Source organism: Protopterus annectens, chromosome 16.part0 (genome assembly GCF_019279795.1).
Source record: "Protopterus annectens isolate FY-2018-M chromosome 16.part0, PAN1.0, whole genome shotgun sequence".
NCBI classification, from domain to species: Eukaryota; Metazoa; Chordata; order Ceratodontiformes; family Protopteridae; genus Protopterus; species Protopterus annectens.
This window is the reverse complement of record NC_056750.1, coordinates 588471160-588485039: the sequence shown is the minus strand read 5'-3', so window position 1 is coordinate 588485039 and position 13880 is coordinate 588471160. Positions and strand designations below refer to the sequence as shown.

Below are 13880 nucleotides of genomic sequence, written 5' to 3'. Positions count from 1 at the left end.
TCTTCCATGATGTCAGGTAGTCAGGGGTATACAGCATGCAGCTGACGCCATTACATCAGTTTTACTTGCCCCAGATGTCAGGTGCTCCCATAATGGGAAACAATTATATACAAGGTTACACCTCCAAGTATAAGCAAAGACACCAGAAAGTTTAAACACAGTAAACAAGAAGAGAGGTACATCAAATAGAAGTCATGGGGCTGGTGGGAGGGTAACCAGGACTGCAACAGTGAATACACTCGAACATCCACATTTATGGTAAGTGTACACAACTGTACTATGTTCTTAGTGTTTCACTGTTGCAGTCATTACATTTGGGTAGATTCCCAAAGCTAAGGAAGGGAGGAGGCAATTAGAGAGCATCAGGACCAGCTATTAGGCCCTGTAAGACTGCAGTGGCAAAACCAGCTCTGGATTTAGAGAATACAGGCAAATGGTAATGCTTGGTGAAGGTATGAACAGAACTCCAGGTAGCAGCTTCTAGGATGTCCCTGGTAGGAACACCTCTGAGAAAGGCTGTTGAAGTAGATGCATCCCTGGTGGAATGTGATCTTATCCCCTGTGGGGTAGGTTTTTCCATGGTGCTTATAGCATAAATGAATGCAATGGCATATCCATTTAGAAACAGTTTGCTTTGAAATGGCCTTCCCCTCTGCCCCTGCAGCAAAGGCAACTAACAGCTGCTCAGTTTTTCTGAGAGGCCTAGTCCTGTCCAAATAAAGTCTAAGTTGTCTGTGCACGTCCAAAGAGTGCAGTATTTGTTTTCCTTTGTTCTGTGGATTAGAAAAGAAGGTTGGCAAATGAATGGACTGATTAAGGGCCAAACTGGATACCACCTTAGGCATAAAAGGAAGGATTGGTCCTGAGGGACACCCTGTCTGCATGGAAGATGATGAAGGGCTCCACTGCCACGACGGCCTGTAATTCAGAGACACTTCTTGCTGAAGTGATGGCTAGAAGGAAGGCTGTTTTCCAAGAAAGGAATTTCAACTCTGCAGTTGCAGCTGGCTCAAAGGGAGGTAAGCTTGAGCTTTTCCAATACAAAGTTAAGGTCCCAGGCTGGAGTAGGGGCTCTCCTGGGTGACAAATTTTTGGCCCCTCTGAGGAATTGCTTCAGCAGCGGGTGAGAGAAAAGGGGTGGCTCCGTATTATAATATGCTGAAATGGCAGAGGCATGAATTTTAATAGAAGAGAAGGAAAGGCCCTTGTGAAGCATCTCTGTTAAGTATTGTAGAATATGCGGTAAAATGGGTGCTGTTGTGCCCATCCCCTCAGTTTGGTTCAGGAACAGAATCTTTTCCACTTTTCAATATATGATTTTCTAGTACTAGGCCTTCTTGCCTCCAGAATAACATCCAGCACTTGCTTACTGAGAGATGGTAATGGGCTGCTTAGGTAATTAGCCAGGCTGCAAGGTTCAGGGTTTCAACTATCTTCCTTTGTTTGCATTAACAATGTTCATATGTCTGTTATGTACTTGGAGCTTTTCTCCCCGGGCCTCCGCTGAAAATGGACATGTATCCAGTCGGACTCTCCCGGTTAACAAATGTAAAACAAATAAATAAATAAGTTGGGGGTGCAGAATCTGTCCCTCCTGGTGGGACAGCAGGGAAGGGATCTGAGGCAGGTGCCATGGTTCCAGCAGTGACACACTGTGCAAAAGGAGGTACCAGTGTTGGTGTGGCCAGTCTGGTGCAATGAGGATTGTCTTTGGTTTGTCCCGTTTGATCTTTAGTAGAAGTTTGGAGAGGAGAGGCAGAGGGAGAAAGCATAAACTGAGAGGTTTTCCCAGGTGAAGGACAAGCCATCCACTTTCCAAGCTTGTCTGTGGAGAGTCCTTGTGCAGAATTTGTCCAATTAGTAGTTCTGAGGGGAGGCAAACCGGTCTCTCTCTGGGCTCCCCAATTTGTTTCTCAACATGTTGAATATCTTTGGTTCCAGTTTCCACTTGTGTGGGTCCCATGAGATTTCTGCTTAGGTCATCTGCCAGTGAGTTTAGCTTGCCTGGCAGGAATTGAGCCTGTAGGTGCATTTGGTAGCTCAAGGCTGTGTTCCACAGAGCCATGGCTAGTCTGCAGAGGGGGTATGAGTGGGTTCCCCCCTGCTTGTTTTTGTACCATATAACAATGGTGGTGTCTGTTTTTACCAATAATTGTCCTGGAAGGATGTGGTCCTTGAAGGCTGTCAGAGCATTCTGTACAGCTAACATTTCTTTTTGATTGATATACAGGTGCATTTGACTCTGGTTCCATTTGCCCTGAATGCACTGCCCTGCAAAGTGAGCCCCCCATGCATAGTCTGATGCATCTGTTAGGGTTTGGGCGGCAGGGGGTAAAGTGAATGGCAGCCCCTTGCTGAGGTAGCAGGCCTCTGCCCACCAAAGGAATTCTGTCTTTATACAAGGGATGATAGGAATCACTGATTCCAGGTCCTGAGAATGTTGACACCATAGGCTTTTTAGATACCATTGTAGTTTCCTCATATGCAGTCTTGCATATGGCATTAGTAGGATGCAAGAGGCCATGAACCCCAGAGCCTGCACTATTTTCCTTGCAGTTAGCTGGGTCTTTCTGGCCAGTAATCTGAAGTAGGCTGTCAGATAAACTTGTTTCTTTGGCGTGAGGTATGCCATCTGCGAAGTTGTGTTCAAGTTTGCTCCCAGGAATACAATTTGTTGGCAGGGTACTAGATGAGATTTCTTTTCGTTTAAGGTGAACCCCAGTGAGGTTAGAAGTTTCTTTACAAATGCCAGATGTTTTAATAGAATGTCCTGGCTTTCTGCCTGAATTAGACAATCGTCCAGGTATGGGTATATTTGATTATTTCTTTACCTGAAAAATGCAATGACTGGAGCTAGGCATTTTGTGAATACCCTGGGTGCAGATGATGAGCCAAAGTGCAGTGCAGAGAACTGATAGTGCATGTAGCCTGCTCTGAAGCGTAGGTATTTTCTGTACAAATCCCTTACTGGGATGTGCAGGTAAGCTTCCTTTAAATCCAATGTTGCCAACCAGGCATTTTTGCCTAGCATGGGAAGCGGCTGATGAAGAGTTAGCATTTTGAAATTTGAAATTACCAAAAAGGTGTTTAGGATAGATAGGTCCAGGATAGGATGCCAGGAGTTGTCTTTTCTGGATACCAGGAAAAGTCTGGAGTAAAAACCTTGTCCCCATTCTTCTGCTGGGATAGGTTGAATAGTGCTGATACTTAGAGAGAGAACCTGCTGTTGAGCCTCTGCTCACTGATTTGGGGGTAGGTCTGGCCAACCTTTTGGGGTTGATAAAGTGTGGAAGTGGAATCTGTATCCTTGGGAAACTATATTTAAACCCATTTGTCTTGGGTAATGAGTTCCCAGTTTTTTGCATGCAGAGCGATCTTTCCCCCAAACGTGCAGTCAGTTGAGCAGGGCTTGGAAGGTTTAAGGTTGTCATTGTGACAGTTTACCATAGGGGGGTGTCTTACTACTTCCAGCTTTGGAAGTGGGAGCCCCCCACTGCTTAAGCCTGTCAGCACCTTGAGACTGTGGCCTAGGTGGTCTGCTGTTCCTGGATTTGGACTGAATGCCTGGAAGAGACAGGAAAGGACCAATTCTTAGAAGGCCAGTGCCTACTAAATCTGGAAGTCTGTACTTGCAGGAAATCTTTAACAGTTTGCATAGATTTAGCTTTTTCCTCCATCTTTTTAAGAACAACTTCTGCTCTGTTGCCAAAGAGGTGGTCTTGGTTTAAGGGAGCATCCAATAATTTGGCTTTAACATGATCAGGCAGTTTGCTCCTTAAGCCAAGCATGCCTTCTAAGAACAGACCCAGTAACAGCAGCCCTACAAGATGCCTCTAAGGAGTCAAAACCACACTGCAAAGTATGTTTACCAACTTGTTCAGCAGAATGCATTAAATCCTGTAATTCTTTATTTTCAGCACAGTCAGGAATCCACATCAATTTCTATTTAAGTAATCCAATAATATGCTGCTGGTACTTTAACATATGAAACTGGCAGTTTAAGGCCCTAATGGCCAAAGTAGCAGAAGTGTACACCTTCTTACCCCACATGTCCAGGGCCCTGGAATGTCTATCAGAGGGGGTAGGGTTTTTGGCAGTAGTAGCCCTAATGCCTTTGGGTCCCTGTGAAATGGTCTCTGGGTCCACAGTAGGATTCTTAAAGAGGAACTTGTGAGAATCAGGTACTCTGTAATAACGGTCAGGTTTCCTGGAGCCGGAGGTAAGGTGTCTGGGGCCAGGCTAGATTCCAAGAAGGCATCATCTACAATGTCCAGTACAGGGGGGATAGCTAAAGGCCTGTGTTGAGGCAGGAGTAAGAAGTCCCTAAGCTTCTTTTTGGAGTCAGAGTAATCCTGGCTTTCCCAGGAGAAATGCTCCCTCAGAGTGTGCAAGGTTTCACCAAAAGAGAAATCTTCTGGAGGGGAAGCAGAGGGAATGGAGTCATCTGCATCAGAATCCTCATAGGTAGATAAGGGCAAATCCTGGTCATCAGAAGAAACAAATTTCAGAATCCTGATCAGAAGAATCAGAAGGAAAATCAGTTCTAGGTCTCTTAGAGGGAGAAGGGTGGCTTCCCCTAGTTAGAGTAATAAGGTCATCAGCCATTATCATTTGTTTTTAGGCATATGGGCCTGACCATGCGGTTTGGACGTCGGTTTTCTAGGCGTGGATCGAGGTTTAGGCCTTGAAGAAGAAGAAGGCGTCTGTTTGATATTCAAGTCAGTAGGTCTGAATACACCCTCAGAAGCCGGTGTCTGCACAGCGGCTCAGGACCCATCCAAGGTAGAGATAGCCACAGGTTCCATAATCAAAGAAAGATCTTGCGGCATACTGGACTCCGAATGGGTCTCAGTAGAGGCCTGCGTATCTGAAGTAGCGGGTATCAGGGGCTGCGAACTCACTGAGTACCGGCGAACGAACTGGCGAGTAGTTTAACAGAAGTGTTGTCGGCAGCTTTGGACCTATGCAGTCTATCTCTGTCTTTAGCTTTATGTTTTTTCGGAATGTCGGTAGTCGGATGGCTTACCGAAGCCATTTCTGGATAACTAAACAGAGTACCAAAATAGTTAGATGCAAAACTGAACTAACGATGAATAGTACGAGGATTGAATAAGGCACAAAACAGACAGCGAGGGACGTTATGGTTTGGGCCTAAGCAAGGAATGCAGAACGAATAAAAATCTTTGAGGTATTTGCTTTCCACAAGTAATACAATTGTTAACTTTTACGGACATCACTTTAAAGCAAGAAAAAGGATCCCCAATGGGGTACTTAGCTTTTTTGAAGATTTCGGTTCTGAAACTTGAAAACGAAAATTTCACGAGTCGGCCAACCAGCATTTGTGAACGGCTTCTGCTTCGGGCACTGCACGGCAAGAAAGACTGATGTAATGGCATCGGCTGCATGCTTTATACCCCTGACTACCCGACGTCATGGAAGAAGAGACTGAAACTGATGCAGGACCCAAGACTTTGATAATCAGGCCAACTGAGGGCTGCCTGCAAGCAGTTAACCCAAATGTAATGACTGCAACAGTGAAACACGAAGAACATCAAGCACAACATGCCAGCTGTTCACTTAGTTTACAGTGGTCACTCTAGGAACTAAAATCTATGTTGTATTTTCAGCAGTGCACAATGTGCAACACAATTACAAGATCTTTAATAAGATAATAGTAAGAATGCTGTGATGCATCTTCAAGGGGTTAAACATGCACTTAAGAAAAAGGCACCATTTTCACTTTATCAAGCCTAGGTCTAGTCATACCTTCACTACGGTGTACAATTTTGAGTAAAAAAAACAAAGACAGTGATAAGATTTGGGAAGGAACCCAGGGAAAAACAACTAGAAAGTTGCATGGGATGCTGTGGGGTATGAACAGAGATGAAAGAGCTAAAGCTGTTGTCACTTGACAGACTGTGTAGGTAATTTACTGCAATAGTAGAGGTTTGAATAGATCACTGCTGCCGTATTTAGTACTAGGATTAACACTAGGTGCCCCAATCCATCTGACCAGTCTTCAAGAGCTCAGGTTCCTTCCAGCTATGCATGGCATACACCTATTCACCCCTAAGCAGTTTGGGTATGCTAGTGTAAGAAGAATGTATGCATGTGCCATTGCAGACCTATCTTGCTCCTAAGCAGAGACAAGTCCCTAGCCAAGGAAACCTAAGCTAAGCAATAAGAAGTAAGCAGGACCCAGTGAGTGTAGGAAGAAACAGCTAAAAACAAGTCTAGAGTAAGAGCATTAACCCCATTCACTACCCTGTGTCAGTCAACCTTGGCCTAAACAAAGGCAGGGTGAAAAAAGGAATAATACAAGGTAAGCAAAGGAAAGTAGGACACCACCTCAGCCATCAAGGGAACATTTACAGGAATCTCTCTAGAAGGCTAGGTGGTAGGGAGATAATAAATGGAAGTGATCTATTCAAATATCTACCATTATGACAGGTTATTTATACAACTGTACTATATACTACATTAAATAACTGTTTCAGTATTCCTTGGCACTGGGACAATTTCCACAGCTGATGGAAGACGACAACCAGCACAGTAGCTTTTGCAAATCGTGCTTTGATCTTAGAATAGGTTTTAAGCTTACAATGCTTGGTAAATATCTGGAGACATGTCCAGGCATCAGCTTTTAGAAAAGACCAGAATATCTACTCCTTGCATGAAAGCCACCATGGTGGTTGTGTCCTCTGTGCTGCAAGTTCTAACATGGCCCTTCAGTTGTTCATTCTTATTTATGTCTCATCAACAGAACTTGATATGAGAACCATTTGGAGACCGTTTGTTTAGATGCTTTAAATGTTGCCGTTGTGAAGTTTTTAAGATTTTGTTTAATCGAGTACGTACAACAGTATACAAGGTTGGCTGGCATTTTGTCATTTTATTCTAGTGAAGTCTTTGGATGAAAGTGCTAAATAAATATTTCCTTGAGTGGAGTGCATTCTGTGGATGTTATTTTGTGGCACTTTGTAAAACTCTTGGTGCTATGAAGGCCCCAAAGAGCAATGAGGCAAACTGACAGTACCAACCCCCATCAAAGAATCTGAGAAAGCATCTGCAATCTTTGTGACATTTTGGATGTGGGAAACTTCAGAGAGGCTAAACTCTGAAAGGACTAAAACTGGCCTCCTAATGCTGTCCTTTACTTCAGACCAGAAGCAGCATGAAGTCAAACCTTTCCTTTGTTGAGAAATGGGAACTTCCTTGGTGACTCCCTCGTAGGTGGAGGCCTGACGTCAGTGAGTTATCAGTTCTTGCTTCACTGGGATCTGAGGAATGCCTGCATGATTCAGGAGCCTGACCTACAGCAATCTGTACCCACTTCTGATAACTTTGAGGATCAAGAGTCTAATGTGATGCTTTCCCCAAGAAAGAATGCATAGGGAGAGCCTGTCTGTAATTATGTTAATGGGAGGGGGCATCATATAGTCAAGGTTGCTTCCCTGCTGGCACTGAGCCCTTAGATTCCCTTTGTTATCTTATGCCACCTTTTTTAAACTGAGTCTTATTAACTTTCCTTTGTTTACACTTACCCTGCCACCAACAAACAGGACTAGGTTTGGAAGGATAATTCTCATCATATCTGGTCATGGAAGGGTGAAACAGTTGATTGACACCTTGTATAATTGTACCCTTTTCCTCCATCTTTCTGAAAATGTTTGATATATAGCTCCCAAAGAGCAAGTCTTTGTCCAGCAGGGCATTTATGAGCTGTGCCTTGACATCTTCTGCCAGGGGGGTTTAGCCTCAGCCAAGCATGTCTCCTGATGACTATGCTTATGGCAGCAGCAGCTCTAGATGCAGCTTTATCATCATCATATCAATACTTCAAGTGTTTGGCAACATGACTGTTTGGGTGAGTTGGAGCAGGTGTACCCTTAGGACAGAACACTGGTGAAGTGCATAAAGCATACCCAAGTGTAGTCATATGCGTCTTATAATTAACGGCCTTCAAGGCCAGGATGGCAGACATGTACACTTTCCATACCTGTGCATAGCTCTGTCTTCCTGGTCATTAGGCAGAGAATTGGGGGAAGGAATCAGTTTTGACCCTTTTTCAAGACACAGACATTATTGCAGGTTCTGATCCTGTGCTCTTGTATAAGTACTTGTGAGCATCTTATATTCTTTATCATATTATTTGGGTGGCAGCTGTTTGAGATGCTACACAAAAGTGCCTTCATGGCTACCAGGACGGGGAGGAGGTGTCAACCAGCTCAGAAGCTTCCAGTTCAGTGTGGATTTCATCAAAGATCATCTCCTCAGATGGAGAATCAGATGAAGCAGTGTCCTCAGCAACTGTCGTATCCCAGGAGAAAGGAAAGCTTTGAATACGTACAGTCTTCTTTTTCACTATCCTGTGGTTCTTTCGTCTGTTGAAAAGATGCATGCCTTCCATTTTTGTCTTTTCAGTCCTTTTTACCTCTGTTGTAAGTTACCTGGCTTTAAAATTTCTTTCCCCAAACAACAAATACTACTCACCCCCCAGCACAAGGACAATTGATAGGTTACGTACAAGAAAAATTTGTATGACACAATATCATCCAACTTCCACCTGTATATCAAAAATGTAATATGCAAATACATGTTAATCTCTGCCAAAAGTACCACTATCACTGGCAGCACGTTTTATGATAAGAGATGCCTCTTTTAGATACAGCTCCTTACTTCATTATACAATATATGAGGAACTGCTAATGTGCAACCTGACAACTTGGGACCTCACAGTTGAGTGGAATAAAATTCATTGCCTTAAGTGACAGTGTAGGCTACATGGGAGCTGGAAATTTTGCAAGTACAGACCATTGTTTAGCAGCTAGTGCAGAAGACTATGGCTCTCAGCTGTTAATGAGCTGCTTCCTGTATTCGAGAGTACATGGTTTGATTCCTTCCACCTTCATTTACCTACTGTGAGACCTAAGCGAGTCACTTAACCAGATAGTGGACCTGGGTCATCCCTGAAAAGGTACATTAGAGGACTTTACCCTGCCAATACATGAATGCAATGAACAAAAACAAATGCAAAACAATACCAATAAGACTTGCTGGCACCTATTTGAGAATAAAAGCTACCAAAATGAACATGAACCCTTGAAATAGGAGTACCTATATTACTGCTGTTGCTTCCTCCTATCTCATGAAACTTGATATACAAGATCAAATTCAGACAGGGTTGCCCACATCTCCTCTCTCACCACACTCCAATCCCAGTATTAATCAAACCTAATAAGGCATAAGGAATACAAAATAAACTGCTAACCCTAACAATAACCAATCAACAGGGCAAATGGAGGGAGTCCGCTAACACTACAGAGACATTAATGAAGGCAGAAAACTAATGTAGCGGATTATTTAATGACTATACTGTTTTCTTACTTGCTGTCTTGTTGAGTCTTGCATCTACGTTTGGGGCCTCATTATGGAGAAGTATAATGATATTTAATTTTCCATAACTCAGGAGTGTACTCTGTGGCTATGCTTCAGATAAACACTTATGAGGGATTCAGACAGGTTATTTTTTCCACAGGTACTTAAGCAAACAGATACACTGTCAGGGCCCATTGATGAGTTATTTTTAGCTTTACAGAGTACAGTTAAGATATGTACCAAAATAATAATATTGAGGGAAGGAAGGGACTTGGAATTTGTGGAAAGTCAATGATAGTTTCTTTTTTTTTTTCAAAACAAGTTTATTATTTTAACATATAAGAGAAATATCATAACAATTTTATACAAATAATTAAAAATAGGTATTATTATAATATTCAACAAAACAACTAAAGTATTTACAAAGACATCCACTACAATCAGATCAATTAATTAAACTAAAATAAATACTGTGCTATTGAAATTAGAATTTTTTTAACAAATTTTGTAAATTATCCCATACAATAAAAATGTGATGTTTTTCTAGTTGTTCTCATTCTAATTGTGCTTATTTCCATATGACACATTATATTCATAACATTTTTAAATTCATTGAACGAAGGAGGTGTATCTGAAATCCAATTTCTAGTTATTATTTTCCTAGCCACTGCTAGGATAGACCATAACAAGGGAAGCTTAATCTTTTTAACACATTGAGGTACAGGTGTGTTGAATAATATAAGAGACTTAGAAATAATGAAATTATCTGTAAAAAGAGCCTGCAAAAATTCATTAATTGACTTCCAGTATTCTTTCAACTTCATACAGTCATAAAACATATGAGCCCAGTCAGCATTAATTTCTACATTACATCTCTTACATAGATTATCTTTATTATTAATTTTATTCATCATCAAAGGTGTATAAAAGATCTATGTAAAAATTTCCATGTATAAAGTCTCCAGACAATGGAAGATGTAGTTCTATAAGCAGATTCCAATATATATTGTTTATCTTGTTGAGTTGGTGGGTCCCCATTAATAGAGGTGAAATAATTCCAGTATGAATCTACATTGTAAAAAGTTTCTTGTCTGATAATTTTATGTATATATGAAAGTTTACCTTTATCAGAAACTTTATGCTGTAAATTTATTATCAAGTAATCAATCAGTTTTGGAATAGATTCTTTAACTGTTATAGACATTAGATCTATTCTATCAATGAGATGTTGTCTAAAGATCTGAACCTCTAACCAGCAAGTTTCTCTTAGATCAAATTCTTGTTTTAAGAAATCTAGATTTTAACTTTATTATCAGATATCAGCTGATACCAGTACTTTAGATTATTATCTATAGCTAAATGAGCTCCTTCAGAAGTAGATGACATAAGCATACCCTGAGTATAAATTATAGGAATACAATAAAATTCCATTCCCTATACTTAGGGTGCATGAATATAAAGTTACGATAACTAATAATAATATTTAATGGGTAACAGACCATATGTTTAGGTGTAATAGGTGAAGTACAAAATTCCTTTAGCAACCACAACATGGAGTTATTTATAATCATATTTTTATGTGTTAAGGAGATTTTCATGAAGTGCATACTAATTAGCTCCCAATAATCTTTCCATTTTATGACATATGACCGATCTATTAATAAAGTAATAACTTTTATAATAGAAGAGATAATATATAAATTAAAGTCTGGAAAAGAAATACCCCTTGAGACCAGCTATTAGTATGTTTCTTTAATGCAATCCTAGGTCTATTAGGTGCCCATAAGAAATTTAACATTAGTGTATTCAGTTTCTTGATAGTTATTTTGTAGGTGAAAGTATTATTGATTGTATTAAGTATAAAATCTTGGGGAATATTATCATTTTAATAATTGTAACTCTCTCCTCCATAGTAAAAAACATATTATTCCAGGTATTAAAAAGATTTTGTATATTAAGAAAACAGGTATTATAGTTATTATATATAATAGATTTAATATCTTTAGATAGTATTATACCTAAATAAGTTATCTGACCTGAGTTGGGTACATACTTAGTAAAATCACTAATGAGAGTATTTTTTCGTGTATATATGTAGTATTTTAGTTTTTTCTTCATTGAATATTAAACCAGAAATACTTTTAAAATTCATCATTTTATCAAATAAAGACTGCATAGAAGAATTAGATCCTGCTGATGTAATTAGAACATCATCTGCAAAAAGTTGAATTTTTGATGTTGTATTTTCTTCTATTTCAAAACCCTCTATGTCAGTACTGTTTCTAATCAAATTAGCCCAAGGCTCCATTACTAAAGTGAATAATAGTGGAGAAAGTGGACATCCTTGCTTTGTACCTTTAAGAATGGGTATTTTTTGTTCCTACCTTAATATAAGCCAGCGTTCCTTTGTATAAATGCTCAATTAAATTTACAAATGCATCAGAGAAATTTGTGCATTTCAGTAAGGTAAACAGATAGTCCCAACTTACTGAATCAAATGCTGAACCTATATCAAGACTAATAAGTGTTAAATCTTTCTTTTTCCTATTTGCAAAATCAATTAATGTTAAAGTTCTTCTTATATTATCAAAAGTATTTCTATTTACAATGAAGCCCGTCTGATCTATGTCTATAATGCCGTGGATAATTGTCTTCAATCTATCAGCAAAAATACTCAAACATTTTATAATCAACATTAAGTAATGAGATGGGTCGATATGAAGAACATCTAGTTGGATCTTTATTAGGTTTTAAAATTGGTGAAATAAATGTATATTGCCAAGATGGGGGTTATTAACTCAGTTTGGGCCAGAATAAAACCTTATGTATTAATGAATATGTAGTTTTAGAAAGGATTTTATATATCTCTGGTATAATACCATCATTACCCGGTGCTTTGTTTGATTTAAGCTTATTTATTTGTGTAATAACTTCTGTATATGAAATACTCTTGTCCAATAGTTTAATCTGTTGTTTATTAAGCTTTTATTCATGTTTGTGGTTATAAACTCCTTTATTTTATCTTTAGGTTCCATGTTAATGTTGTTATGGTTAATCTTGTGAAAGTGATTTCTAAATTCATCCAGTATTTCTGGTATACTAGAAACATTCTTCTTTTTCCTTAGAGAAAAGATTTCTTTGATATGGTTTTGTTTATTCAATCTTTTGTTTTATTTTTGAGTCTATGTAAGTATTTGGGGCTTATTGAATAAGACAAAACTTGTATTTCTCTAAAGTTATTTTAACTTTATGAGTTAGAATTTCTTTGTATTTCTCATTTAGTTTGTTTATTTCTTCAATAACTTTCTTGTCCATAATATTTTCTTTATTATTATGTTTATAAGAGTCCAGTTTACTTTGAATATCTAACAATTCCTTATCCCAAGATTTCCTTTTGTTATTATACCATCTGATACTTTGTCCATATAGATATGATTTTAAGGCATCCCAAACATAGACAATGGAGACTTCAGGAGTATTATTTATGTCTAGAAAATGTTGTACTTCTGAAAGTATATATTCTTTATAGTCTTTTAGCTGAGTTAAGTATGCTGGTATCCTTTTGATCTGAACATTATGAGTATTTTTATCATGAATTCAAAAACAATTGAGTTATGATCAGATATAGGACATGAAATGATTTTGGAATTAATTAAATCTGTTACCATCTGGTTAGAAATAAAGACCCTATCTATTTTTGAATAAGTTTTGTATCTGTTAGAAAAAAGGTGTATGGTAATGATTTTGACTATCTGATTATTAATATCATTCAAATGATAAGAATTAGCAAAATCATTTAAATGTTTTGCATTAGATGTAATTCTTCTTTTCTTTATAGTGGTAGTATCACTTTCATGTAGTATACAATTAAAAATCACCAGCTAAAATAATATCCCCTATAGAGAATGATATGATCTTATCAATATGATGTTTCACTGTATTAATACCAATTCCAGGTATCCAATATACATTAATTAAAGTGCAAGTCTTCCCATTAATTTGTATTGTAACCATACAAAACATTCATTTGTCATCCTGATAAGACTTAATGGTTTTAGGAATGGGCATACTTGTATTCCATAAAATAGCCACTCCTCTTTTTTTCTGAGTGTGCTCTGAACTAACCAATACTGTATACTTATTAGTGGCTAGTTTATCAATATCTTTTTTCAAGAGATGGGTTTCTTGCAGGAAGACTAGATTGGCCTTGTGTAGATTAATGTATCTTATTAGGCTTGCCCTTTTACACGGATTATTCAATCCATTAATGTTTAAAGAAATTCCTTTTAAAGATGTCATTTGGCATTTTTAAAACTCAAGAATCTTATGATCGAAATAACAAATAACAAGATAAATAATGTTACATCTCCTCTTTTAGGTGTACCTTTAAATATAGCTGTATTTATTAAATCTCTTATGGGATTTTGTATAGGATTCAATTTTGTTTGTAGTGACAATGAGTGTACAAAATATATTGTGGATGTCAAAACTATATACATATA

At 38.6% G+C, this 13880-nt stretch overlaps 1 protein-coding gene across 2 annotated transcripts in view; it reads right to left on the bottom strand.

Annotated features, from left to right (window-relative positions):
- Positions 1–13880, bottom strand: part of LOC122790888 (1-acyl-sn-glycerol-3-phosphate acyltransferase alpha-like) — a 1029281-nt gene that overhangs the window by 55260 nt on the left and 960141 nt on the right. The window lies entirely within an intron of this gene.